The sequence below is a fragment of the Lolium rigidum genome, chromosome 1 (genome assembly GCF_022539505.1).
Source record: "Lolium rigidum isolate FL_2022 chromosome 1, APGP_CSIRO_Lrig_0.1, whole genome shotgun sequence".
Classification (NCBI taxonomy): Eukaryota; Viridiplantae; Streptophyta; class Magnoliopsida; order Poales; family Poaceae; genus Lolium; species Lolium rigidum.
In genome coordinates this window covers 214,291,038-214,318,102 of record NC_061508.1, presented here as the reverse complement: position 1 = coordinate 214,318,102, position 27,065 = coordinate 214,291,038, and positions in this window count along the sequence as shown.

The following is a 27,065-nucleotide window of genomic DNA, read 5'->3' as shown; positions in this document are numbered from 1 at the left end:
GATCTCAGCCCGCCGGAGAGCTCTTTCTCTCTCGGTGTTCTCCGCCCCGCGAGGCGGCTGTAACTCTTCGCGAGGTACCCTCTGTGGCTTAGGTCTTCGGGACGAAGGATTTCGCGAAGAAAGGGAGGCGAGACGGGTTGTGGGCCCCCCTCCTCACCAGGCGGCGCGGCCAGGCCATGGGCTGCGCCGGCCTGTGGTCTGGGCCCACCTTGGGTCCCCTCGACTCCCCCTTCTGGCTTCCTTCGTCATCTGGAAAAATAGGATTTTTGGTATAATTTCCTTCCACAGTTAATCTTCCGAAATATTGCGTTCGACGGTGCTTTTCCAGCAGAATCCTTGCTCCGGTGCTCGATCCTCCAATAATGATGAAACATGCAAAATAGATGAAATAACATAAGTATTATGTCCAAATATGAAATATATCAATGAATAACAGCAAATTATGATACAAAATAGTGATGCAAATTGGACGTATCAACTCCCCCCAGCTTAGACTTCGCTTGTCCCCAAGCGAAACCGAACTCGATAGAACAGGACCACATGTTTATGGAGTGAAGAGTCGATAAATAAAATACGGACAAGAAGCATCATATTCATTCACACAAGACATTCTAGTAAACAACTTCCTCATATGACTCAACTTGAAACAAGTATAAGGTAATCACAAATAAAGGTGCATAAGAAATCATAGTTGGCGATGGCAAACTTCGTTCTTGGTCAGAGAACAATTAACAGGTTATACTTATCTCATGTTAAAGCTTATATTGCACAACTTGCATACTCAATCATAATAGTCTCCTCATGATCATTGATAACTTGCAAAGCTATATTCATTCAGATAAAACTTGTACTAAACAAGGAAAAATAAAAGACATGATGAAGCAAATCACAATATAATGGTTTGATCACAACTACTCAAATGCTTGCTTGAGATGGAGGGAAATAGGTTTACCGACTCAACATAAAGTAAAAGACAGGCCCTTCGCAGAGGGAAGCAGAGATTAAATCATGTGCTAGAGCTTTTTCAGTTTTGAAATCATATAAAGAGAATAAAAGTAGTATTTTGAGAGGTGTTTGTTGTTGTCAACGACTGGCAGCGGGTACTCTAACCCCCTTGCCAGACAACCTTCAAAGAGCGGCTCCCATTTTATTTTTATTTTGTGTGGCACTCCTTCCAACCTTTCTTTCACAAACCATGGCTAACCGAATCCTCGGGTGCCTGCCAACAATCTCATACCACGAAGGAGTGCCTTTTTATTTTAGTTTTATTATGATGACACTCCTCCCAACCTTTGCTTACACAAGCCATGGCTAACCAAATCCTTCGGGTGCCGTCCATCAATCACATACCATGGAGGAGTGTCTATTTAGTTTAATTAATTCGGGACTGGGAATCCCATTGCCAGCTCTTTTTGCAAAATTATTGGATAAGCGGATGAAGCCACTAGTCCATTGGTGAAAGTTGCCCAACAAGATTGAAAGATAAAACACCACATACTTCCTCATGAGCTATAAAACATTGACACAAATAAGGGATAGTAAATTTTGAATTGTTTAAAGGTAGCACACGAAGTATTTACTTGGAATGGCAGAAAATACCATGTAGTAGGTAGATATCGTGGACACAAATGACATAGGTTTGGGCTAAGGTTTGGATGCACGAGAAGTATTCCCTCTCAGTACAGGTCTTTGGCTAGCAAGTTTAATTAGCAAGCATAAGAGTTGAAGGAAACAAACAAATATACATGTGATAGAAACAATCATGCATCTTCCTTGTAAGCACAAACAATCTTAACTTCAGAATAATAGGCTATGAGCTAACAAGAAAGAAAGACAATGGAACAACTATATGTATTTCTCTTTTCTACTTAAACCCCAAAGTGTTGTTGCTATTGACCAATACTAAGTTTGCCAAAACCAAATAGATTTATTCAATGCTCCCAAAGTGATACCAATACTAACAACAAGGTAAATCATATAATAGAGATTGCAAACTAAAATAAGATGTGCAATATGTAAATGATAAGACTTCTCATTAATATTCCATAACGAAAACTCACACCAAGGGATACATAGATAACCAACTAAAGGAGAGATACTTCCAAACTGCAACCCATCTTATATGATAACTTCCCTACTCATGATATGACACTACTTGACAATAAAAAGTAAAAGATAGTGATGATGTGATACCGCGGCACTCCCCCAAGCTTGGAACAAACCAAGGGGATGCCAATACCGATGATGAATTACTCCTTCGGCGATGGTGGTGATGAATTCCTGACGAGCTTCTCAACAAGCTCCTGAAGCTCATCAATCTTGTACGTGAGGTTGCGAATCATCTCCAAATTGTGCTCGACGCGGTTAAAAAGTATGTCCGACGGCGAGTCCCAATTCTTGGAGTTATTTCCCCACTCCTCACCCTCAGGCTTCATCCTTCCTGCAGTGTTAGAACGATCTATATCCCAATTGCTAGGCAATGCTGCCCTGGGAGTCCTTTCAATTTGATTATTGAAAATTAGATTGCGGAAGGGATGGTGAGTGCCTGATAAAGATGTCTTCGGAGCTAGGTAATGATGTGGAACCCCTCCTCCGGTGCGAATTCTTGCGCTTTTATTTGCACTAAAAGGGTTGTCCACCACCTTGATGCTTGCGACGGTAGCACGCGGGTGTGCGCGCGAGTCTTCCTCCACCTCTTCTTCATCCTCTTCCTTGACGCTCTTGTCCTCCTCTTTCCACTCAAGATCTTGATTATCTTCATCCGGAAGCTCCTTGCCCTTGTTCTTGGAGACCATGGTGCTCCTAGATTGAAAATAGATCCTGGCAGAAACAGCTCGAAACAAAACACGTCGAGAAAGCGATATACGGACCTCCAGGGGTCCGGGGGATTATATAGTAAAAAATTTCATGACAAAAGGAAAGTACCAGATCGAACCAGAGTCGGAAAGGGGCGTCGAGGCGGCCAGCTCATAGGGCGGCGCGGGCCCAGGCCAGGCCGCGCCGGCCTATGGTGGCACGCCCTCGTGCGTCTTTTCCACTCCGTTTCGATCTCGTAATTTTTCATATTTTCCAAAAACAGCAAAAATATTGTTCGGAAAGTAAATTGCGAACTTTTCATTACCGATCTTGTTACCTATTCAAAGTCGAGTTCTGGCGGACTGTCAATTTGTCCTTTGATGAAAGCCTCCGGTGTCTCCACTCGGATAATATCAACATCAACATTATAGGAATCACCTGAGATATAATGCTTGAGTCTTTGTCCATTCACCACTTGTGTAGCATTGCCTTGGAGAGAGCTAATTTTAATTGCTCCTGAACGATACACCTCCTCGACAACATATGGTCCTTCCCATTTCGAGAGTAATTTCCCTACAAAAAATCTGAGACGAGACCGATACAATAGGACTTTATCCCCAATATTAAATTCTCTTTTAATAATCCTTCTATCATGCCATTTTTTAACTTTTTCCTTAAAGAGTTTAGCATTTTCGTAAGCTTCACTTCTCCATTCATCTAGAGAACTCAATTGCAACAACCTCTTATTACCGGCAAGTTTAGGATCTTTATTTAATTCTCTAACTGCCCAATAAGCTTTGTGCTCTAGTTCTAAAGGTAAATGACAAGCTTTCCCATAAACCATTTTATAAGGTGACATTCCCATGGGATTTTTATAAGCAGTTCTATAAGCCCAAAGTGCATCCTTCAATTTACTAGCCCAATTCTTTCTAGTTTTATTAACGAGTCTTTTGCAAGATAGATTTAATCTCTCTATTTGATAATTCTACTTGCCCACTAGTTTGAGGATGATAAGCGGAAGCAATTCTATGATTAATACCATATTTAGCAAGAGTTTTTCTAAAACCACCATGAATAAAATGAGAACCTCCATCAGTCATAATATATCTAGGAACTTCAAATCTAGGAAAAATAATATCTAAAAGCATTCTTAAAGAGGTCTCACCATCAGCACTTTTTGTAGGTATGGCTTCCACCCATTTAGTAACATAATCAACCAGCAACAAGTATATGAGTGTTACCTTCTGAAGAGGGAAAAGGTCCCATGAAGTCAAATCCCCAACAATCGAACGGTTCAATAACAAGAGTATAATTCATAGGCATTTCATTGCGTCTAGAGATATTACCAACCCTTTGGCATTCATCACAAGATAAAATAAACTTCCTTGCATCTTTGAAGAGAGTTGGCCAATAAAAACCTGATTGTAGAACCTTTTGCGTGGTTCTTTCTCCGGCGTGATGTCCTCCATAAGCACTACCATGACATTTACTCAATATCTCTTGTTGTTATACTCGGGAACACATCTTCGCAGAATACCATCCACTCCTTCTTTATATAAGTGTGGGTCATCCCAGAAATAATGCCTCAAGTCATAAAAGAATTTCCTCCTTTGCTGAGCTGAAAAGGTTGGAGGCAAATACTTGGAAACAATAAAGTTAGCATAATCAACATACCAAGGACTGTCTCGCGAACTCACCTTTATTACAGCTAATTGTTCATTTGGAAAACTATCATTAACAGGAACAGGATCATAAGCAATATTTTCCAATCTAGACAAATTATCAGCAACAGGATTATCAGCACCTTTCCTATCTACAATATGTAAATCAAATTCTTGCAACGAAGTACCCATCTAATAAGCCTTGGCTTAGCATCTTTCTTTTGCATAAGGTATCTGATTGCAGCATGATCAGTATGTATAGTAACTTTTGAATCAACAATATAAGACCTAAACTTATCACAAGCAAAGACTACAACTAACAATTCCTTTTCAGTAGTAGCATAATTTCTTTGAGCAGCATCAAGAGTTTTACTAGCATAATGAATAACATTCAATTTTTTGTTTACTCGCTGTCCAAGAACAGCGCCTACAGCAAAATCACTAGCATCACACATAATTTCAAATGGTAAGTTCCAATCAGGAAGTTCAACTATAGGAGCAGTTGTTAAGGCTTTCTTTAGAGTTTCAAAAGCTTCCTTACAATCATCGTCAAAAACAAAAGGTACATCTTTTTGAAGAAGATTAGTAAGAGGCTTTGAAATCTTGGAGAAATCTTTAATAAACCTCCTATAAAACCCAGAATGACCAAGAACACTACGAATACCTTTAACATCCCTAGGATAGGGCATCTTCTCAATTGCTTCAACTTTAGCTCTATCAACTTCAATACCTCTCTCGGAAATTTTATGTCCCAATACAATTCCTTCATTAACCATAAAGTGGCATTTCTCCCAATTAAGAACAAGGTTAGTTTCTTCACATCTCTGCAAAACTTTATCGAGGTTCCGCAAGCAATTATCAAAAGAATTCCCATAGACAGAAAAATCATCCATGAATACCTCTACAATACTCTCGCAAAAACCATGAAAAATAGCGGACATGCATCTTTGAAAAGTAGCAGGAGCATTACATAAACCAAAAGGCATACGTCTATAAGCATAAGTTCCATAGGGACAAGTGAAAGTGGTTTTCTCTTGATCTTTAGTTTTAACAGCAATTTGTGAAAATCCAGAATAACCATCAAGAAAGCAAAAAATGAGTATTTTTAGATAACCTTTCTAACATTTGATCAATAAAAGGCAAATGGTAATGATCTTTTTTAGTAACCTTATTAACTTTTCGATAATCAATGCACATTCTATAACCTACAACTACTCTTTGAGGTATGAGCTCATCATTATCATTAGGCACAACAGTCATTCCTCCTTTCTTAGGAACACAATGCACAAGACTAACCCATCTACTATCAGCAATAGGATATATAATACCAGGCTTCAAGAAGTCGTAATACCTCATTTCTTACCACATCCTTCATCTTAGGAATTAGACGACGCCGAGGTTCAACAACAGGCTTCGCATCATCTTCCATATTAATGGCGTGTTGGCAAATAGAGGGAGAAATCCCCTTCAAATCATCAAGAGTGTAGCCAATAGCACCTCGGTGTTTCTTCAATATTTCTAATAACTTTTCTTCTTCAAACTCTGTAAGCTTAGAACTAATAATAACAGGATATATTTTCTTATCATCAATATGAGCATATTTAAGATTATCAGGCAAAGGTTTTAAATCAAAGACAGGATCTTCCTTTGGTGGCGGTGTTGTACCCGGATCTTCCACCGGTAAATCATGCTTAAGAATAGGTTGGCGAAGAAAAATTTCCTCAAGCTCATCTCTTTCTTTCCTAAAAACTTCACTCTCGCTATTCTCCAAATGTTGCTCGCAAAGGATTATTAGGAACAAGAACAATAGATGCACACCTGTTCCATTTTAAAATCATTATTAGGCAAATCAGCTTTATAAGGAGTTTTGGTAAATTTAGAGAAGTTAAACTCATAAGATTCACCAGCAAATTTAGTCAAAATTTTCTCTTTCTTGCAATCTATAATAGCTCCACAAGTATTTAGAAAAGGTCTACCAAAAATAATAGGACAATAATCACTAGCAGCAGAACCAAGTACCAAAAAGTCAGCAGGATATTTAATCTTACCACATAGAACTTCCACATCTCGAACAATACCAATTGGAGAAATAGTTTCTCTATTAGCCAGCTGAATAACCACATCAATATCTTCAAGTTCACAAGAACCAATTTCGTGCATAATCTCCGTATAAAGCTCATAAGGAATAGCACTAATACTTGCACCAATATCACATAAACCATAATAGCAATGATCACCAATTCTAACAGATAGCATAGAACACTAGCTTGCTTGGGTTTATTAGGATGTGAAACAATATTAGAAGCATCTTCACAGAAAATAATATGACCTTCCTCCAAATTTTCAGTCACAAGATCTTTAACTATTGCAACAACGGAGTTCAACTTTTATTTGTTCTTCGAGTTCTATAGGTTTCTTTTCACTTTTATGAACCGCACTATTTATAACAGAGTACTCCTTCATTTTAGCAGGGAAAGGATTTTTTTCAATAAAAGCTTCAGGAATAACATGATCAACAGTTTCAACTACAACACATTTATTAATAGATGAATCAATTTTATCTTTATACGGTTCATGATACTTATCAAAATTCTTCTTAGGAAATTCATAATGAGAGGCAAAGGCTTTATAAAGATTTGCAGCAACTTGAGAATCAAGACCATATGTAGCACTCATATTACGAAATTTATCAGTATCCATAAAAGCTTCAATGCATTTGTAATCATAATTTATACCTGATTCTCGATCTTTGTCGATCTCCCATCCTTCAGTATTTTCCTGGATTCGATTAAGAAGGTCCCTTTTAAACTCTTCCTTATTGCGCGTGAATGATCCAGAACAAGAAGTATCCAGCAAGGTCTTGTCTTCAAAAGAAAGTCTTGCATAGAAATTATCAATAATAACATTACCGGGAAGCTCATGAATGGGGCATTTGAGCATTAAAGACTTCAATCTCCCCCAAGCTTGGGCAATACTCTCTCCATCATGAGGCCAAAAATTATATATGCGATTCCGATCCTTGTGAATTTCACTTGGAGGATAGAACTTAGAATAAAACCGGGGCACAATATCATTCCATTCAAGAGAATCCCCATTATCCAAGTAATTTATACCAATGTGCCGCTTTACCAGACAGCGATATAGAGAATAGTTTCTTCCTCACTTCATCCATAGCAATACCTGCACACTTGAATAAACCGCATAATTCATGCAAGAACAGTAAATGATCTCCAGGGTGGACAGTTCCATCCCCTGTATAACGGTTATTCACTACGCGTTCAATAATTTTCATAGGTATTTTGTATGGTATTTCCTCCTCACCTGGCGCCTCATCCACTACCTTTGCAGTAGTAGCAGATTTTCCAAATAAACATTCGAGAGGAGATCTCTCCATAATGAATTATGGCAGCATGCAGAAATAAAATCAGCACAAACAGTAGATATTTCTCTTACCAATTCCACTTACCAATAGCGCTTCACTCCCCGGCAACGGCGCCAGAAAATAGTCTTGATGACCCACAAGTATAGGGGGTGTATCGTAGTATCTTCGATAAGTAAGAATGTCGATCCCAACGAGGAGCAGAAGGTGTTGACAAGCGGTTTCGATGAAGGATTCACCGTAAATGCTCACAGACAAGTATTCAGGGGGTTTCGATGTAACAGATGAATAAAGTACGAGTAAATAAAGTGCGAGAGTAACAATTGCAGCGAGTGACCCAATCCTTTTTAGCACAAAGGACAAGCCGGGTTGTTTACTTATAATGACCAAACGTTCTCGAGGACACACGGGATTTTAGTCTAGTGCTTTCGCTACATACGGCTAAATAATCTTCATTGTTATGATAAGTGTTGTGTGGGTGAACCTATGCTAATGTACTGCCCTTCCTAGGACTAATACATACTTGTGATTATACCCCTTGCAAGCATCCGCAACTACAAGAAAGTAATTAAGAATAAATCTAACCACAGCCTTAAACTCGAGATCCTCGCTATCCCTCCCGCATCGATATACCAACGGGGTTTAGGTTTCGTCACTCCGGCAACCCCGCAATTGGCAAACGAGTACAAGATGCATTCCCCTAGGCCCATAAAGGTGAAGTGTCATGTAGTCGACGTTCACATACCACCACTAGAAGAATAACACCACAACTTAAATATCATAACATTGAATATTACTCAACCATAATTCACTACTAACATTTAGACTTCACCCATGTCCTCAAGAACTAAACGAACTACTCACGAGACATCATATGGAACATGATCAGAGGTGATATGATGACAAATAACAATCTGAACATAAACCTTGGTCCAATGGTTTCACTCAATAGCATCAACAACAAGTAGAAATCGATACCGGGAGAGTTTCCCCTATCAAACAATCAAGATCAAACCCAAATTGCTACGGCGGTGACGATGTCCAGCGGTGGAGATGGCGGTGATGATGGTGGAGATGATGATGATGGTGATGGAGATGATGTCCAGCTCGATGACGGTGACGATGGCGTCGATTTCCCCCTCCGGGAGGGAATTTCCCCGGCGGATCTCAGCCCGCCGGAGAGCTCTTTTCTCTCTGGTGTTCTCCGTCCCGCAGAGGCGGCTGTAACTCTTCGCGAGGTACCCTCTGTGGCTTAGGTCTTCGGGACGAAGGATTTCGCGAAGAAAAGGAGGCGAGAGGGGCTGTGGGCCCCCCTCCTCACCAGGCGGCACGGCCAGGCCATGGGCCGCGCCGGCCTGTGGTCTGGGCCCACCTTGGGTCCCCTCGACTCCCCCTTCTGGCTTCCTTCGTCATCTGGAAAAATAGGATTTTTGGTATAATTTCCTTCCACAGTTAATCTTCCGAAATATTGCGTTCTGACGGTGCTTTTTCCAGCAGAATCCTGGCTCCGGTGCTCGATCCTCCAATAATGATGAAACATGCAAAATAGATGAAATAACATAAGTATTATGTCCAAATATGAAATATATCAATGAATAACAGCAAATTATGATACAAAATAGTGATGCAAATTGGACGTATCAATCGGCTGTACGGTAACCTTTCGATTTACTCATCCTCAAGACAACCCAATTCTCCTAGTGTTCACCTGCCAAGACATCATCTGTCACCGCCTTCTTCGTCGGCGTCTCCACCGTATTTCTCATCTACCACCTTGCACTTTTGCGTCATCTTTTCTTCTGAGGAGTAGTTGCAGACCTCCTTGTGCCTGTGCAAGAAGAGCTGGCTAGGGTGCTGTGGGATATTGACCCATTGCTCCTATCTAAACCTAGATTGCATAGCATATTTATGCTTAAAAAAATTACACTCGAGAGAGGAGTGGGGCGGCTGCCCCCCTCCCTTTCTCTCTCTCACTTGTGCGGCCGGTACAGACGGCGCTTCGGCCACATGGGAGCCCTTGCGCTCCACGCCGCAGCGACTTCACCAAGCTCGCCAAGTACTGCCTGATGACGCTCCTCGCTCTCATGGGGTCAATGGCGTCCGCAATGGTCCCCATCCAGATGGTCGCCGAAAACGAGGTGTTGAACGCCCAGGGGCGTTCCGTCCGCTTCCTGCGCGGCGCCGCCTTCGTCGCTCTCACCCTCTCCATCGTCACGATGGGATTCGGCCTCGCGGTGACCTTCCAGTTGCTCGTGGTCAAGACCACACGGGCATCCTGCTGGTCGGCTGCGAAGAAAGCTCTGGTCGGCGTCTTCTTGGCCGGCACCGGCGGGGTCTTCCTCGTCTACTACATCGCCACCTACCGCGTCATATTTTCTTCCGAGGTGGAGGAAGACACCCTTGCAGCCTAGTGCTGCTCCTGTCGGTGGACGGCCAAGACAACTATCTTCTTCGCCGGCGTCTCCACCGGCATCGTCACCTTCACCGGGCGTCTCCACCGACATCTCCTTCCTCGCGTCTTCACCGATATCTTCATCGTCGCCAGCGTCTCCACTGCCATCTCCTTCTTCGCCGATGCGTCTTCACTCCGTCGCCGGCGTCTTCACCGACATCACCTTCCCCGAAGTCTCCACCTCTTCGCCGTTGTCTTCTTCGCCATCGTCTTCGTCCTCTTCGAGAGTGCTGCTCAGTTAGGACTTAGAGAGCTGCAGTTAGGAGAGCTGCACTTAGAGTGCTGCTCAGTTAAGGCTATCGTATGTGTTGCTCAGTGAGAGCTGCACTTAAAGTGCTGCTCAGTTAAGTGTGTCGTATGTGTCTACTCGTGCTGCTCAGTTAGCGAAAACTGTTTGTTTCTCGTCTGTGTCCAAAAAATCGTAACCATGTAATGTTTGACGTCTCCGTCTTATCATGGCCACCCATTGCTCCTATCTAAACCTAGATTGCATAGCATATTTATGCTAAAAAAAATTACACTCGAGAGTGGGATGGGGGCGGCTGCCCCCCTCTCACTTGTGCATAGCAGATGTTTTTGAAAGATACACGTTCTAAAGGAAGTGGAACCAAGTGGTATACCGGTACGACTGGTCTGGCTCTTTCGAAAGGAAAAAATCATGCAGATCACACTGTTATATGTAGTTACGCTTTGAATGTTTGATGGCTTGTGCTTCTATAGATCTCCAAGATTGAAACGTCCGTTGTTGATGGTTAGTGTAGCCGTCTGTACAATGAAACATCATTTCTCGAAAAAATAACAACCGAGTCAAAGATCATGTCGCAAAAAAGAAAGTGTTAACAAAGAGCCAATAAATACTCGGGCTTTCAAGGTGCCACAAATTCGGTACGCAGAGTAAGCTGACATACATGTTAGTCCCTCCGTTTCGAGAGCAGATTTGGTGCACCCAGGTGCCAGTGCTCTTGATTTTTGTAATATTTAAACATTGTATTTATGTGTTTTAAAAAATCATAAATTTTATTCCACAAATACATACACATGTTCTGAATACTCGTGTAAATTTTTGGTAGAAACTGTCTTGTATTTTGAGCTCAGGAAAAATAACAAATTTGTAGGGATGGAAACTTTAGATTTTTGTCAGAAATTTGTCTTTTTCGTATGGCTCAAAATACAACATATTTTCATCCGAAATTTACAGAATACCTTCAAAATGTTTATAAATATGTACCCATTTAATTTCAGATTTTTTGAAATTACAGAAATATGTTTTTCAAATACTAGGAATCACTGGAGCTCATGTGCCAAAGAGACTTTTCGCTCCGTTTCTAAATATAAAATGTTTTGGCAGTTCAGCGGAAAAACTGGTTTGTTCGATCTTCAAGCTAGCACCTTTTACACTAAGAATTGGCTGAAAGAACAGTTGTGGTCTGGTTAGCAGATTTCGGCATCTCCATATATACAGGTACGGCTGGACGGTCAGACTAAACATTCTTGCTTCGACACTCCAACGAGGTGTCATGTTGACCTGCCAGATGAAAGATGTAACATAGGTAAAAAAAACGAAACATGTAAAATCGAATTTAAACTGAATGGAGTTTGGTGATATTCCTCTTTTTTGTGTGTGTGACAAGGAATAAAACATACGCAAGCCGGTGATGTGGTCGGCCGGCGTAGACTTTGGAGATGCCACGTTATCCAAATCGTAGCACGGACGCCGGTCGAATAAGGAAATCAGCGGAGATGACTTGAACTGAGATTCCGTCCCTTCTCGGCCGTGGCCCCGCGCCGCTTTGACAATATTTTCTAAGGAAAAAAGGGACGTCGGCATCCTAGACGATCAAACAGGCGCATCGCGAAAATCAGCTAGGATTGACCGGGATGGAATAGTTGAAGGTTCAGTTTCCAGGGATTAGGAGTTCAGGCTTTGTTTCAGACTCCTTCTATGAATTCAAGGTTTAAAATAGAGTTTTGCCTTCGAGCATTGAAATTCCCTCGTGTAAAATCATGTATTCTCTATTGGAATACTTCCGATGATGTTTTGCTTTTGGACTGAGAAGAGTACGGCGAAGAACCGCTGAACACAGGACTTGTATCCGTACAGGAGGTGTGATTTACTATCAACATAAACAGCTCGTCGTTATAGGAACATGAAGGTGAAAACTAGCAGAAGGGCGAGTAAATTTGAAGCACGATTGGCGTATGGCAGCGGCTATCGGAGTCAGAAACGCCCGCAAAACAACAACGGTTCGGAATGCCGTCCGGTCAAGACTCACGACCGATTGATGTATATGCAAGTACGAGTACTACAACATGCGTGAACGGAATAAAAAACTGGTATGGCTTGAGCATAAGAAGATGACAGTATTCAATATCCCAAAAAACATCTGTAAGGGAATCACTGATGCTATTTCGCAATTTTGGTGGGGTGACGACGATGACCATAAAAAGATGCATTGGTTGGCGTGGTGGAAGCTATGTATTCCGAAGGAGAAAGGGGGAATGGGTTTTAGAGACTTACATACTTTTAATACAGCGATGCTAGCAAAACAATGTTGGAGACTGATGCAAGATCCAGATTCTTTGTGTGCAAGAGTTCTCCGCTCAAAATACTATCCAGATGGTAAATTGCTGAATGCAAAGCTCAAAAGTGGAAGCTCTTACACATGGCAGAGTATTTTCTATGGCATACAAACTTTGAGGCGTGGATGTATTTGGAGAATTGGAGAAGGCGACCAAATTAATATTTGGGAAGATGCCTGGGTACCTACGAGCCCAACACGGAAAGTGTATACTCCAAGAGGTAATATTATGCTTCAAACGGTGCCTGATTTGATAAATCCTATCACCGGATCATGGGATGAGGATTTAATTCGCCAAATTTTTTGGACAGTAGATGTGACACGAATCCTTGAAATCCCACTGTCCCCAACTGGGATGGAGGATTTCGTTGCATGGCATTGGACAAAATCTGGGCTATTTACAGTGAGATCCGCGTACCACGCGGAATGGGAATACCAATTTGGTAGACATAATCCGAATGTGATGGATATTGGGGGATCTAGAGGAGATGATGTATGGAAGAAATTGTGGCGCCTTCACCTCCCTGCAAAGATTAAAATTTTCGGGTGGAGATTGCTGCATGGTTTGATACCTTGTTATGGAGTCCTGGCAAACCGGCACATAGGGACGAGCAGTCAGTGCCCAATTTGCAAAATACATTGTGAAGACATACTTCACATGACTTTTACTTGCCAGCGTGCACAGCAAGTTTGGCAAAGGCTGGGTATTGCGGATATTATAACTAGTTCATTAACTGAACGATCTGGCTCAATGGTTATTCAACATATGATCTTAAATCTTGGCTTATGTTCTTCTCTAAATAACATTGGTCTACCAGAGTTAATTTTGACAGGAGCATGGTACTTATGGTGGGAAAGAAGACAATTTACTCATGGAGAAGCACTTCAAATTATCCATCGAAGTGCAATGTCAATTGGTGTGTTAGCCACAAATTATTGGAAAGCAAAGAAGCATACTATCATAAATAAGAAGGAATCCTGGACTAGACCTATGGAAGGGGTTTTGAAAATAAATGTCGATGCAGCTTATGATGAGGATCAAGGTCGAGGGAGTATTGGAACAGTGGTAAGGGACTACACAGGTAAATTTATTTATGCAAACTGTTAAGAGAAGGTCTAAGTGCAGCACAATTCTTGGGAGGAAATCAATATATCATCCAGTCGGACAATTCTGAGGTGATAGATACTATGAATGATGGAGGTTTCTCTGCCACGTCCTCGGCAGCCATTTTTGATGATTGTAGAATCCTTGCCGCAGGATATATTAATATCAGCTTTGAACATTGCAGAAGGGAGGCTAATGAGGCAGCACATGAGATAGCTAGGTTTTGTTTTGAGAATCGTTTAGATTGTATTTGGGACGATGAGCCCCCTAGCTTTTTACTTCCGAGGATGATAAATGATGTAACTGTTATTTGAACTCAGAGCAGCAAGTTTCAGACGCACTCTTTTCCTTACCAGGGTACCGAAGGGGACTGGAAGGTTTTTAATGAGGCGGCTTGCTGACTCTTTTTAATAGATGGTTATATTTCAAAAAAAAAAAACATGCGTGAACGGAATGGCGGGATAGTCACAAGGAGGGCGTTGACTATGGCGCTGAGAGCTCGGTGTCGCCGATAATGACGGCCATCCCTGGTTGCTTCTTGGATACTTACGGCGAAAATGAGGTCATGCGTATTTGGAGAATGATTCCCATGATTTGTACTTTAAACTACTGAATTCCGATCTAAGTTGAACCCTGGAGCTATTTGGCGCACCAGAAAAAGGATAATTTTGGCTAGAATACACATTGTCTTAGTAACTAGACGGGGCCACATGTCAGATTCATCCTCTATCGCAATCCATATTTTCTCATTTGAAAAAACAAAACAGTGGGAGCCGTGTCATACACCGGCAGGATGGGGAGGTGCAGGGGATACAAGCCTGCACTACTTTCCTTCCCACCTCCACCCGCTCGGCCACGACCTGCCCATCTCCACCCGCGACGTGCCCTTGCCAATAACCTCAACGGACCCACGGAGCAGGTCCTCGAGGTCGTACATCCTCGGCACCATCCCGAAGAACCGAAGAAGACTTCTTCATTTCCATGTTCAGTGACAATACTTGCCTCCCGAAAAAAATTGCATCAGTCGTACTGCTGGCTCTAGTGCTACGGTTCGGATTTACGCCGTAGGTTGGCGCCATGCCGGGAGGAAAGTACCAGATTCATGGTGACATAGGCATCCCAAGTGGGCCTGCCGAAGATGGTACCCGGGGTTTACTGGAGGCCCAATACCCAAAGAATAAGAAGATTCGGGAGTCCAAGATTTACTAAGGAAAGATAGAGTTGTAATAGGAAGTGTTGTTTGTAATCTGGCGGGATGAGTTAGAAACCGTCCCGGACTCTGTAAACTTGTATAGCACGAATCCCTCGGCTCCACCTCCTATATAAAGGGGGAGTCGAGGGACGAGAAATCGATCGAATCATTGTCTGCAAACCCTAGTTTTCATAATCGTCGAGTACTTTCCGGCTGAAACCTTCGAGATCTACTTACCCTCTACTTCCAACTAAACCCTAGCCTACAATCCATAGGCATTGACAAGTTGATACCTTGTCAATTGGCGCCGTCCGTGGGAACTAGAGGCGTAAGGAGCTGATCTCGATGGCACGCTCAAGATCTTCGACATCGTCAACCGCAAGCAACACAATGGATCGAGGTAAACAGATCGCTGCTGGTCTTGTCGATTTTGTTCCTCACCCACCCTCCCGTTTGGATGCATATGCGTATCTGGCGGAGCCCATGGAGATGACGTTCGGAAGGTTTCACTTTCGCGTCGAGAAGGAAGGATCGTATCGTGTCGAGATTCCGATTTCGTCGGGATCGTCGGTGATCGATTCAGATTTTTCAAACTATGCATCGTCAACCGAGTCAGGGGAAGAAGAAACCTCGGCGACACGCTACGTCAGCACCAGAGCAAGAGAGAAACTCGCCAAGATCTTCAACGACATGTCGTTTGAGTCATCTGCGGACTCATATATAAGCGATGGCTCAAGCGATGTCGACAGTTACGACTTCATCGACAAATCTCTCACAGTGGGCAAGGTCTTCATCAATCTCAACGATGATGTCACCAAACCCAACGTAGATCTGAGTACAAAGTATCATCAGATTTACGCCATTGAAGATCAAGAGGAGACATCTGAGGCTTTCGACAGCTTTGGGAAATCCATACGTCGATCCCTCCAATCTGCGACAAGGCCTGGGCAACAAATACGTCGGGCCAGAGCCGCGAGATAGAGTTCAACTTTCACAAGCAGCGTGGGACAGAGCCGCGAGAGCTATGAACGGCACAGAACCAATGGCTACCACAGCCACACCAGAAGAATTGCAAGCATATCAATATAGGCTCGCACGAGCTGCCGTGGAATTGGAAAAACAGACAGCTGAGTTGAACAGGAGAAAGGAGGCAGCTTCTGCATCCAGCAGGAGAAGGGCAGATCTAAGTCGACAATCTAGAACTACGGGTGATAGCCACCGGGAGGCGCGGAACAGAGCAAGATCAAGGCTGCAACACATACCCGAAGCGTAAAGAGAGCACTTGGTCCGAACCTCGACATGTCCTTCATGTCGATAGATACAAGAGGAAACATAATCCCTAAGACACCAGAGGCTGGGTATATGGCGACACATGCTTTTATCCTTGCGTCTAAACCACCTCCAGGTGATCCAAGGGAAACATTGTACAATATGGCGGTAGCAGGAGTTGGAGCTATGGGGACAGCGTTTGTATCAACGCCTCCCGAAGGAGTGGCAAGGCAAAATAGTCCACGACTCGCAAGCAGCAACGGCGGCAGCACCCGAAGGGCCAAGTGGAGCAAGAGACACAGCAGCACAAGCAAGAGTCGACAGAGCGCGGCAAAGCAGAAGGGATCATCGGCAATCTCCGGAGCTGACCGACGAAGATATGTGTGGCTTGCCATGCTTTACAAGGAGAGTCCGGAAAACTCGAGTCCCCTCCGGATTCAAGTTACCCGATAATTTCAAGAAGTTCGACGGCCTTCAAGATCCAGAGGATTGGCTAGTCGACTATCTGGAGACGGTGAAGCTCACAGGAGGAACTAGGGCAACAGCCATGCAAAGTATCCAGGTGCATTTGAGTGGAGCCGCACGATCTTGGATAAAGAAACTCGCTCCAGGATCCATCGACAGCTGGGAAAGTTTCGAGGATGTGTTCGTCAAGAACTTTAGATCCACGTGCAAAAAACCAGCGTCGTTAGAGGAGTTGAGAGCGTGTCGACGAAGCCGGATGAGCCAATGAGGAAGTACATCCGAGAGGTGGAATATCATTAAAAACTCAGCAGAAAATATATCCGACGAGAGAGCAATAGATGCGTTTGTCGCAGGAGTCGGGCGTGGAGATTTCGTCGAAGACTTGGGAAGGACCAATCCAAAGACAAGATCCGCGTTAATGGAGATAGCAAATAAATGGGCAGACGGAGAAGACGCCGTCCACAACAAACGACACAGGTCGCCAGAGGAGGACCGCGGTCGAAACTATCAACCGAGGCGAAGATTTCCTCGGACGTACCAGAACTACGACGCTCCAGGACAAATTTCGGCAGGTTTTCGGACAAACACAGGAGGAAGCAACAGAGATGATTACCAGAGAAGCAGTGAGCAGCGAGGTGATAACAGGGATGATTCACGCAACAGGCAAAATAGCGGGCCTAGGTTCCCAAGACCTTTCGTGTCCCCTGAAGAGATGATGAACGGACCGTGCCAGATGCATTTTTTCCTCGACAACGAACGGAAAGAGACAAGTCAGGGCACTTGCGTAAGGATTGTCGAAATTTTCAAGCAATGTTGCGGTATGCGAGAGAACGCTAATGCGCGGGCAGCACGGAGAAATCCTCGAGAACCCAGAAGCGAGATTCACTTGCCGCCTCCTCCCGCGATTACAGACGACAATCGGCATCAGCTCAGAATAGCGGCAGCACCTGCACCACCACCTTATGTTGATCCTAATTCCAATGGAGCAGTGTTGATGATTCAGAAGGGAAGGCCGTCCAATAGAGCTCAGAAAGTAATCTCACGACAGGTGTTTATGGCAGAGAAAATGCCTCCACCAACAGTTTGAGTACCTTAATTGGTCAGAGACAAGATATCGGCTTCACAATAGCAGATCATCCGCAGCAAGTTCCTCGACCAGGGCAGTCAGCACTTATTCTGCCAGCGGTTATCGCGGGATTTGATGTCTCTCGAGTGTTCATAGACGGCGGCAGCAGCTTAAACCTTATGTATGCAGATACATTGAGGAAGATGAACATATCCTTAGCAAACTTGAAACCAACAGACACAAGGTTCCACGGCATCACACCGGAGAAACCAAGTTATCCATTGGGAAAGATCAACCTCGACGTTCAGTTTGGGACCCGAGAAAATTATAGAATCGAGAGGCTCGAGTTTGAAGTCGTGGATTTTCCGTCGCAATATCACGCTCTGTTGGGACGACCAGCATATGCTAGATTTATGGCAAGTGCCACACTATACATACTTGTTGTGGAGGTTGCCTGGACCAAAGGGACCAATCACGCTTAAAGGAAGCTTTGCCTTAGCCGATAAGTGCGACAAGGATTTCCACCGGTTGTCAGAAACCTTCGGGATGCAAGCTGAGTACTTGGCGTCAAAAAGCATGACTGATTACGACGTACTGCCAGACGTTGGAAGGCCAAACAAAGAATCAACTTTCAGTACCGAGAAAAATTCAAAAGAGGTGCGAGATTCACCCGACGGACCCAAAAAAGACGACATCTATCGCAAACGACATGGATATCGCATAGGAAAGCGCGCTCGTCGAGTTCCTCCGTGAGCACTCGGAAAATCTTCGCATGGTGTCCAGCTGACATGCCAGGAGTACCCAGGGAACTTGCCGAGCACCACCTAAACTTGGATCCACTAGCGAGACCAATCAAACAACCTTTGCGACGTTTTTCGGAACCAAACCGCAAAGCCATGCTGTCAGAAATTAATCGACTGCAAGAAGCTGGTTTTATCAAAGAGATATTCACAGAAGCCACATGGGTAGCAAATCCCGTGCTGGTGCCGAAGAAAAATACTAAGGTCCTTCGCATGTGCGTCGACTTTACGTGTGTCAATAAACATTGTCCAAAGGATCACTTTCCCCTCCCGAGGATCGATCAAATTATCGACTCCACGGCTGGATGTGAACGTCTTTCCTTCTTGGATGCATATTCTGGTTATAACCAGATCAGATTGAAAGAAGATGATGAAGTAAAGACCGCGTTTATTACACCTTACGGCGTGTTTTGCTACGGAACAATGCCCTTTGGTCTAAAAATGCGGGAGCAACATATCAAAGGATGATGCGTAAGTGTTTGGCGACACAGATTGGGAAGAACGTGCAAGTATACATTGATGATGTCGTCATAACATCAAAAAAGGGGGCAACGCTGATCGAGGATCTCAAGGAAACCTTCGACAACCTTGATAAGTTCTGCCTCAAACTGAACCCGACGAAGTGTTCCTTTGGCGTCCCAGCCGAGGAGAACTTTTGGGGTTTCTAGTCTCAGCAAGAGGGATTGAAGCAAATCCCGACAAAATACGAGCTATCGTAACAATGAGGAAGCCAACAAAGTTGAAGGAGATACAACGACTAACGGGCGAGTCGCAGCTTTGAGTAGATTCGTCGCCAGGCTGGGAGAAAAGGCACTGCCGTTCTACGCTTTGATAAAACAAGGAGATAAATTTCAGTGGAACGAAGAAGCCGACAGAGCTTTCGAGGATTTGAAGCGCACAATTTCGACACCGCCAATTCTGGTGGCACCAAAAGAAAGGGAACCCCTCCTGCTATATATCGCAGCCACACCCCAAGTGGTGAGCACAGTGCTAGTTGTTGAAAGGGAAGAAGAAGGAAAACTCCACGGCGTGCAGAGGCCAGTATACTTCGTCAGCGAAGTTCTATCACCATCTAAACAAAGGTATCCGCAGTATCAAAAGATAGCATATGGAGTATTCACGACGAGCACGAAAATTGCGCCACTATTTTTCGGCACATCCGATCATAGTGGTCAATGAAGCTCCCTTGTCAAATATACTGAACAACCCAGAAGCTACGGGTCGTGTCTCCCTTTGGGGAATAGAACTTTCCCCTCGGGACATCACGTATGAAAAAAGAAAAGCAATAAAATCGCAAATACTGCCGGACTTCATCGCAGAGTGGATGGAGTTGCAAAATACAGGACCTCCAGATTTATCGAGAACTTGGACCATGAACTTCGACGGGTCCAAAAGACTGGAAGGAGCTGGCGCAGGAGTAGTACTCATATCACCTGAAGGCGACAAGTTGAAGTACATCCTCCGGATGACGTTCCCTAACGCATCTAACAATGAAGCAGAATACGAGGCTCTCATACATGGAATGAAGATGGCGAAAGCCTGCGGAGCAACTCGACTAAAAATCTTTGGCGACTCACAGCTGGTGGCACAGCAAGTTATGAACCAATGTGATGCAGTCAATGATAGCATGATGGCATACAAGGAGGTATACAACGAACTCGAGAAGTTGTTCGATGGATGCGAAGTAAACCATATTAGCAGATTGAGCAACGACGAAGCCGATGTTCTTGCAAACATCGGGTCGCAATGCCTTGCAGTCCCGCCAGGTGTATTCTGGGAAGAAATAACAGAGAGATCCACTAAGTCGACAAAATCAAAAAAGAAGGAGAAGAAACCCTCGGGGGCTACCAAGGAAAAGCAAGAGGACGAAGAAGAAGATCAGGACCTGGTCATGGTGATACAGATACCGTGGATGCAGCTGTACATATCATACATCCTGAGGAAAGAAATACCCGACGATCCAGTTGAGGCAAGGCGAGTAATTCGACGCTCCAAAGCTTTCACGGTGGTCAAGGGAGAATTGTATAAGCGAAGTATTTCAGGCGTCTTGCAAAGGTGCGTCACACCAGAGGAAGGAAGAATAATTCTGAAGGATGTACACGAGGGAATATGTGGCCACCACGCAAGTAGTCGAGCTATCGCAGCCAAAGTTTTTCGAGCAGGATTCTACTGGTTGACAGCAATCGAGGACGCCAAGGATATAGTAAGAACTTGCGACGCATGTCAAAGGTTTGCCGCAAAACCTCACTCTCCAGCAGCAGAGCTAGCACCAATACCATTGTCATGGCCCTTTGCTCAATGGGGACTTGATATGGTGGGTAAGTTACACAAATCCTGGCCAGGAGGAAAGGAGTACATGCTAGTAGTTGTCGACAAGTTTACAAAATGGATAGAAGCGAAGCCGATAAATTCACTCGGATGGAGCATCCGCAGTAAAATTCGTAAAAGGCCTCGTCTTCAGATTTGGAGTGCCCCATAGCATCGTCACAGACAACGGCAGTAACTTCACATCCCATGAATTCAAAGATTATTGCGAAGAGGTGGGTATCAAGCTGAACTTTGCGTCAGTTGCACATCCTCAAACCAATGGGCAAGTCGAGAAAGCCAATGGTATCATCTCGCAATGGCATCAAGAAGCGCTTGTTAGGACCACTCGGAAAAAGCTCGACATACCCGGCCGGAAGAATTACCAAGCGTGTTGTGGAGCATCCGAACAACACCAAACACAAAGAACGCAGAAACTCCGTTTTTTCCGGTTCATGGAGCAGAAGCAAGTACTACCAATCGAGATAGAGCACAACTCTCCACGTGTCGCTGAATATGATGAAGAAACATCGAGAAGAGCGCTAGAGGACGACGTCGACGCACTTGATGAAGCTCGAGATGAAGTATTATCTCGGGTAACCAAATATCAACAGGACTTGAAGAACTACCACAGTCGACGTTTGCGGCCAAGATCTTTTCAGGTGGGCGACCTAGTTCTTCGGCTCACGCAAAAAAGTCATGAAAAACTCGAGTCACCATGGCTTGGCCCTTACATCGTCACTGAAGTAATCGGAGGAGGAGCATATAGGATAAAGGACAAGAAGACAGGGGTGGAGGAGCCAAACCCCTGGAACGTGGCGCAACTTAGGCGGTTCTACGCCTAGAGTCGAAATATAGTCCTTGTAAAACTTCAATGTACTGAAACGCCCGCGAGTTTTCAGACGCACTCTTTTCCTTTTTCGGGGCACCGAGTGGGGCCGGAGAAGGTTTTTAATGAGGCGGGCTCGCGGTGCTGCAATATAATAAAGATAGTGACAATATAACTTTTCTTCTTTATCGACATGACCAAAATCTTTGCTCCGACGAAATTCAATATAGCTCATCGACAAAAGAAAAACCTTGCCTTGGTATTCAAATACCTCGTGAGTCAATAAAAATACAAAATAGTACTCAGTAAAAAGCTCGGGGGCTCATATTCACCTTAAGTATATATATGCCTTGGTTTAAAACCTCGCAAATATACAAATATAATAAAGAGTCACCGAAACACTCGGGGCTAGACAAACAGAGAAATATAATGATTGCTTTACAATATAGTCATGGATTACAAAGAAGAAATATCTACAAGAAGAAAATAACTAGTCTTGATTCAGTATGTCATCAAGAGTAACTCTGTTTTCCTCAGGAGCAGCACCAAGAAAATCGGCATAATGGCCATCGGCAAAAAAGTCGGCATCCATCCGAAGCAGGTCCTCAATCATTTCTTCGGCTATGGGCGTAACCTTCGTATTAATCCTGTCAACACCAACTCTCCGACGTTTTACCTTTTGGTGAACTTTCTCGACAACCTGGGTAAGGTCAAGTTTCGAGTGGCAGATCTGGAGCATGATAAGAGCAAATCTGGCGCCAGCTACTAGTTGAGCTCTGACAAAATCATGGATACTGCGAGCATCCTTAAACCTTTCCATCAATTCAGGAAGAGTTTTTGGTTGGACGTTCCGAGGAAACATGGAGTTGTAAACCATGGACAAGGTCTTGGTGCAGAAGTCAAGGAAATCGCGAGTTTGAGAGGTGCGATCTTGAAATCTGACAATCTGACGGGTCCTCTCCGGGGTAGCCCAAAACAAAGAACCATGATCCAGGGAAAGATTAACAAGGAGGTTTGTCCTAGCACTTACTCTCTCTTCCTCGGCAGCAGCATCAGTAAAGGCACCTATCAGAACAAAGAAGTGGAAACCTTTAAGAGACAATAGCATGAAGATGACAGATATCAGAGGATGAAACAGGCATACCCGACATATCTGCACTGGCTTCATTCATTAATTCGAGCATGAAATTTTCTCGAGTAGTCGCCTTTTCAGCCTCGGAAGCAGCAAACTCCTTGGCAGCCACGGCCTCGCGAGCTTGCTGGAGAGCAACTTTTTCGGCTTCGGATGACTTGCGAGATTGTTCCATCATCACAAGTGTTTGCTTCTTTGCATACTGAAGCTGTCGTCGAAGTTCGTCCAGTTCTTGCGACAAGGTATCGTCGACAGTGCGAGTATCGACGAAAAGTTCTCCTCGCGTGAGAAGAAGAAGGCGACACATTGGAAGGAGCGGAAGTTGGAGTATAGTTATCAAATATCAACTGAAATATAAACAGGATACAATCAAACGACAAGCAAAGATAGAATTTTTTATTAATTTCTTGGAATAATTACAAGGGCATTACAGTGGAGCTAAGGAAATACGTGTCGCTAAACGACTACTTTGGCGACAAAAGCAAAAGAAACAAAGAAAAACAGAGGCATGCAACTAGACCTCCGGCCTTGACGAGCTAGGAGTCGACGCTGGCTTAATCCCGAGATAGGCCAAGATCTTCTTCGTGTTGGGCTTGGCCGCCTTGATCAGCGACTTCCACCTTGATTGTTCTATTTGCTCGGTGTCGCCAACTTTCATCCAGTCGATAGTCTGTCGACTGTCAGCAACCAAGGCGACAGTGTTTTCAACGGCAACCTTCATATTCTCTTGGCGCATCTTCAGTCCAAGGTCTTCCGGTGTATTGAACATCTTGGCAAGATTGAGGAAAGTCGCGAGCTCCTCCTTCTTCGGGAAGAAGTAAGGGAACAATGCCGACAATACCGCATTAGCATTCGATACACCTTCACGAATCTCGGACCCATGAAGCTCCGGATAGGAAAGTGCGTCAAGGACCGGATCATCGACGAGATTCGTCGAGTCAAAATCCTGGTTTGTTTGGACCGTCAAGGAAACAAAGTATTAGTGAAAAGACAAGAAACAAAGATTCTCCTAAAAATAGAAGGGAGCAGTAAAATTACCGAAAGTACGGCGACTCTGAGTCTTCAGGCGCTTGAGGATTCCTTCTTCACGAGAAGCTTGCGCAGCTTTGTGCTCATCTAAAGCAGCTATAGCATCCTTAAGCTTTTTCTGCAGTTCCTCGACACCAGCAGCTTTCGCCTTGGCTTCATCGACTTCGGTCTTGGCTTTGCCAGCGAGCGAGGTCCGCTTTCTTGCGAGCTGCCTCACTTTGCTCAAGTTTTCGAGAAAGTGCGTCGGCCCGTTCGTTAGCCTCTCGCAAGTTTCTCTCGTCGAGATATGAAAAAAGAGAGGAGAAAGATCAAAAATCGCGACAAGCACCAAGAGTAAAAAATCAAGGAAAAACAGCAAGTACAAAAGTCGTTACCTTCGGCTCTATTAGCATATTCACGGCACCCAACAAATTGGGAACCGATGCGGAGAAGATCCTTGATCATAGGCTGTTCAACGTGAACACAGAAAGAAAAACATCGGCATGAAAAAGAGAAAAGGTGTGAAAAAAACAAAATAAGGAAAATATAGATGTCGACAAGCTTACATCATCTAGGAGCAGAGTCGACGAACTGCCCAACTGAGGGGCAGGTTCAATAATCTTTTCAACCCTTGCCCTTTTTGGTGAAGGGGCAAGGGGGCTTGACGGCGGAGTAGTGGTGACTACGTTTTGTTGAGGAGGCGAGGTTTCTTCTCCTTCAACTAGCGTGTCTGAGGCAAGTACAGTACGTGACGTGCTTGTACGAGGAGCCACGTCAGTAGTTGGAACTTCTTCCTCGTCATCACTAATAATCAAAAAATCGGCAGCATAAAAAGCAAGATAAGCTAAATATTTCGAGTACAAAAATAGAGAGAAATAAAGACGACTTACGAGCTGATGAGGGATTCAGCATAAAGATCGTAAGTTGCCTTCGGTTGAGAAGGAACAACTTCTTCAGCCTTAGAGGTGCCAGAATCTTCAACATCAGTCCTTTTCCTTTTGTTCTTGGGAGAAACAGCAGGAGGAAGGGATTGCGTCGATTCACTGGCTTCAGACTCAACTTCTTTTTCATGAGAAGCCGCAGATTTGTGAGAACCCGCGACTTCACTTTCACGAATAGCAGAACCTTGAGTATCTTCGGCAACGATGGCCTGTTCTTCGACTTCTCCACCCTCCGGAAGAGGAGGAAGGGAAGTCATGGTAGGATGGTTCTGTAAAAAATAGTGACCAGAAGGAAAATTAAAAGAGATGACAATATAATGAGGTGCAGAGAAAGTGCAAAATAAGGTAAAAACTCGGCAAGACAAAATACCTCGGGGAGTGGATTGGCGGCGCTGTACGGTTCCACGCGACAAGAGGAAGGAATTGGGTCTTTACCCAGGCGAGAAAGTCTTCGAATCAACTTCTCCAAGTCCTTGGTGGAAAGATCGCCGGAGATTCTGTTGGCGTCATTTTTACCAGAATATGTCCAAAGGGGATTTTTGCGAGCTCTGGAGAGGCTGCACTCTAATCCTAAGGAAATAGGCGGTGATTTGAACACCGGAAAGCTCTTTGCCTCGAGTATTTTGAAGTCGGCGAATACGAGACATGAGCGCCTCTGTCGCCTTTTCTCTTCCTCGGAAGCTTCGGCATCCCGGAGAGCGGCGGCGCTGAATTTTGGCACTTCCGTCGAAAGGAACTATGTTGTGCTCAACGGAGTTGGCGCTTTCTTCGTGAATGTAGAGCCACTTTTTGCGCCATCCTTGGACAGAATCAGGAAATTTGACGTCGAAATAGTCGACATCAGTGCGAACACAGATAACAACGCCACCTATGTTATAAGTGACGTTGTGGGAGCCATTGCGGCGGAGGCAGAAGATGCGTTTCCACGAGCCCAATTGGGAGGGATTCCGAGGAAGCATTCGCAAAGTGTGATGAAAATAGAAATGTGAAGGATGGAATTGGGAGTCAATTGGTGCAATTGAATCCCATAAACAAAAAGAAGACCGCGGAGGAAATCGTGGATTGGGGTCGAGAGGCCGCGGATGAGATGATCAACAAAACTAACCCGATACTCCATTGGAGGCTTGGGGTAGCTTTCTTCGCTAGGGAAGCGGATGGCGTCTTCCTTCTTCATGAGGCCAAGCCTCTTCAGCATGTTGGTGTCTTGGTTGGAGATTTTGGATCTCTCCCACTCAAGATCCTCGGCGGCCATCTTGGATTCCGGAGTGCTGTGGCGAGTCAGACGCGCGCGCGGTGGCATCAATGGCAATGACAGAGCAATGTGTGTGACTGCGGAAAATCAGAGAGAGATTGGGCGCAGGAGAAGTTTTGCGAAGAGGAACAGGTGAGCGGCGCAAGCGAGGGGATGAACGGAGGTTGAAGAAAGGTTTATATAAGAATCGGGTGAAGCAGTGTGCCGTTGGATGAAGAAATCGTACGGTGAGAATAGATCTTCTAGATACAAGGGTAAAAAGGTATTTTTATCGAGATAGGCGTTACCGTACGTGCGCCGGAAAAAGCGGAGGACGTGTGTCCCCCACTTGCACGACGTGTTAACGTGGTGGAAGCAATGGACCCACAGGGCAGAAAGATCACGACTATTCGAGAGGGATGAAGTAAATTTGGTTAAGGGAAGCATGTCGATAAGGAAAGTTAAAGAAGATTGGCGACAGGAAAAATTATTCAATAATTCGGGAGCCTTTGATCAAATACAAGTTTTTGCCCAAATGCTCGGGGGCTACTTCGGAAAAAAGTAAATTTTCGAGTATGACAAATATAGAAATTCCGGGAGCCTACAACCAAGCACAAGTTCTTGGTTGTAGCCTCGGGGGCTACTCCCATCGGGAACGCTGTTCGCGTGCCCGATGAAGTTAACAAAGGAAAAATAGAAAAGCAAGAGAGTATATTTCGAGTTATAATTAACTCTACATATACTCCCATCGGGAGAGCAGTATAAGTCATATTTGACTCGATAAAATGTGCCATTCCAACAGCCGGAAAAGCACTCGACAATATATTCTCAGAACGCCGAAGTTGCGATCAATTTC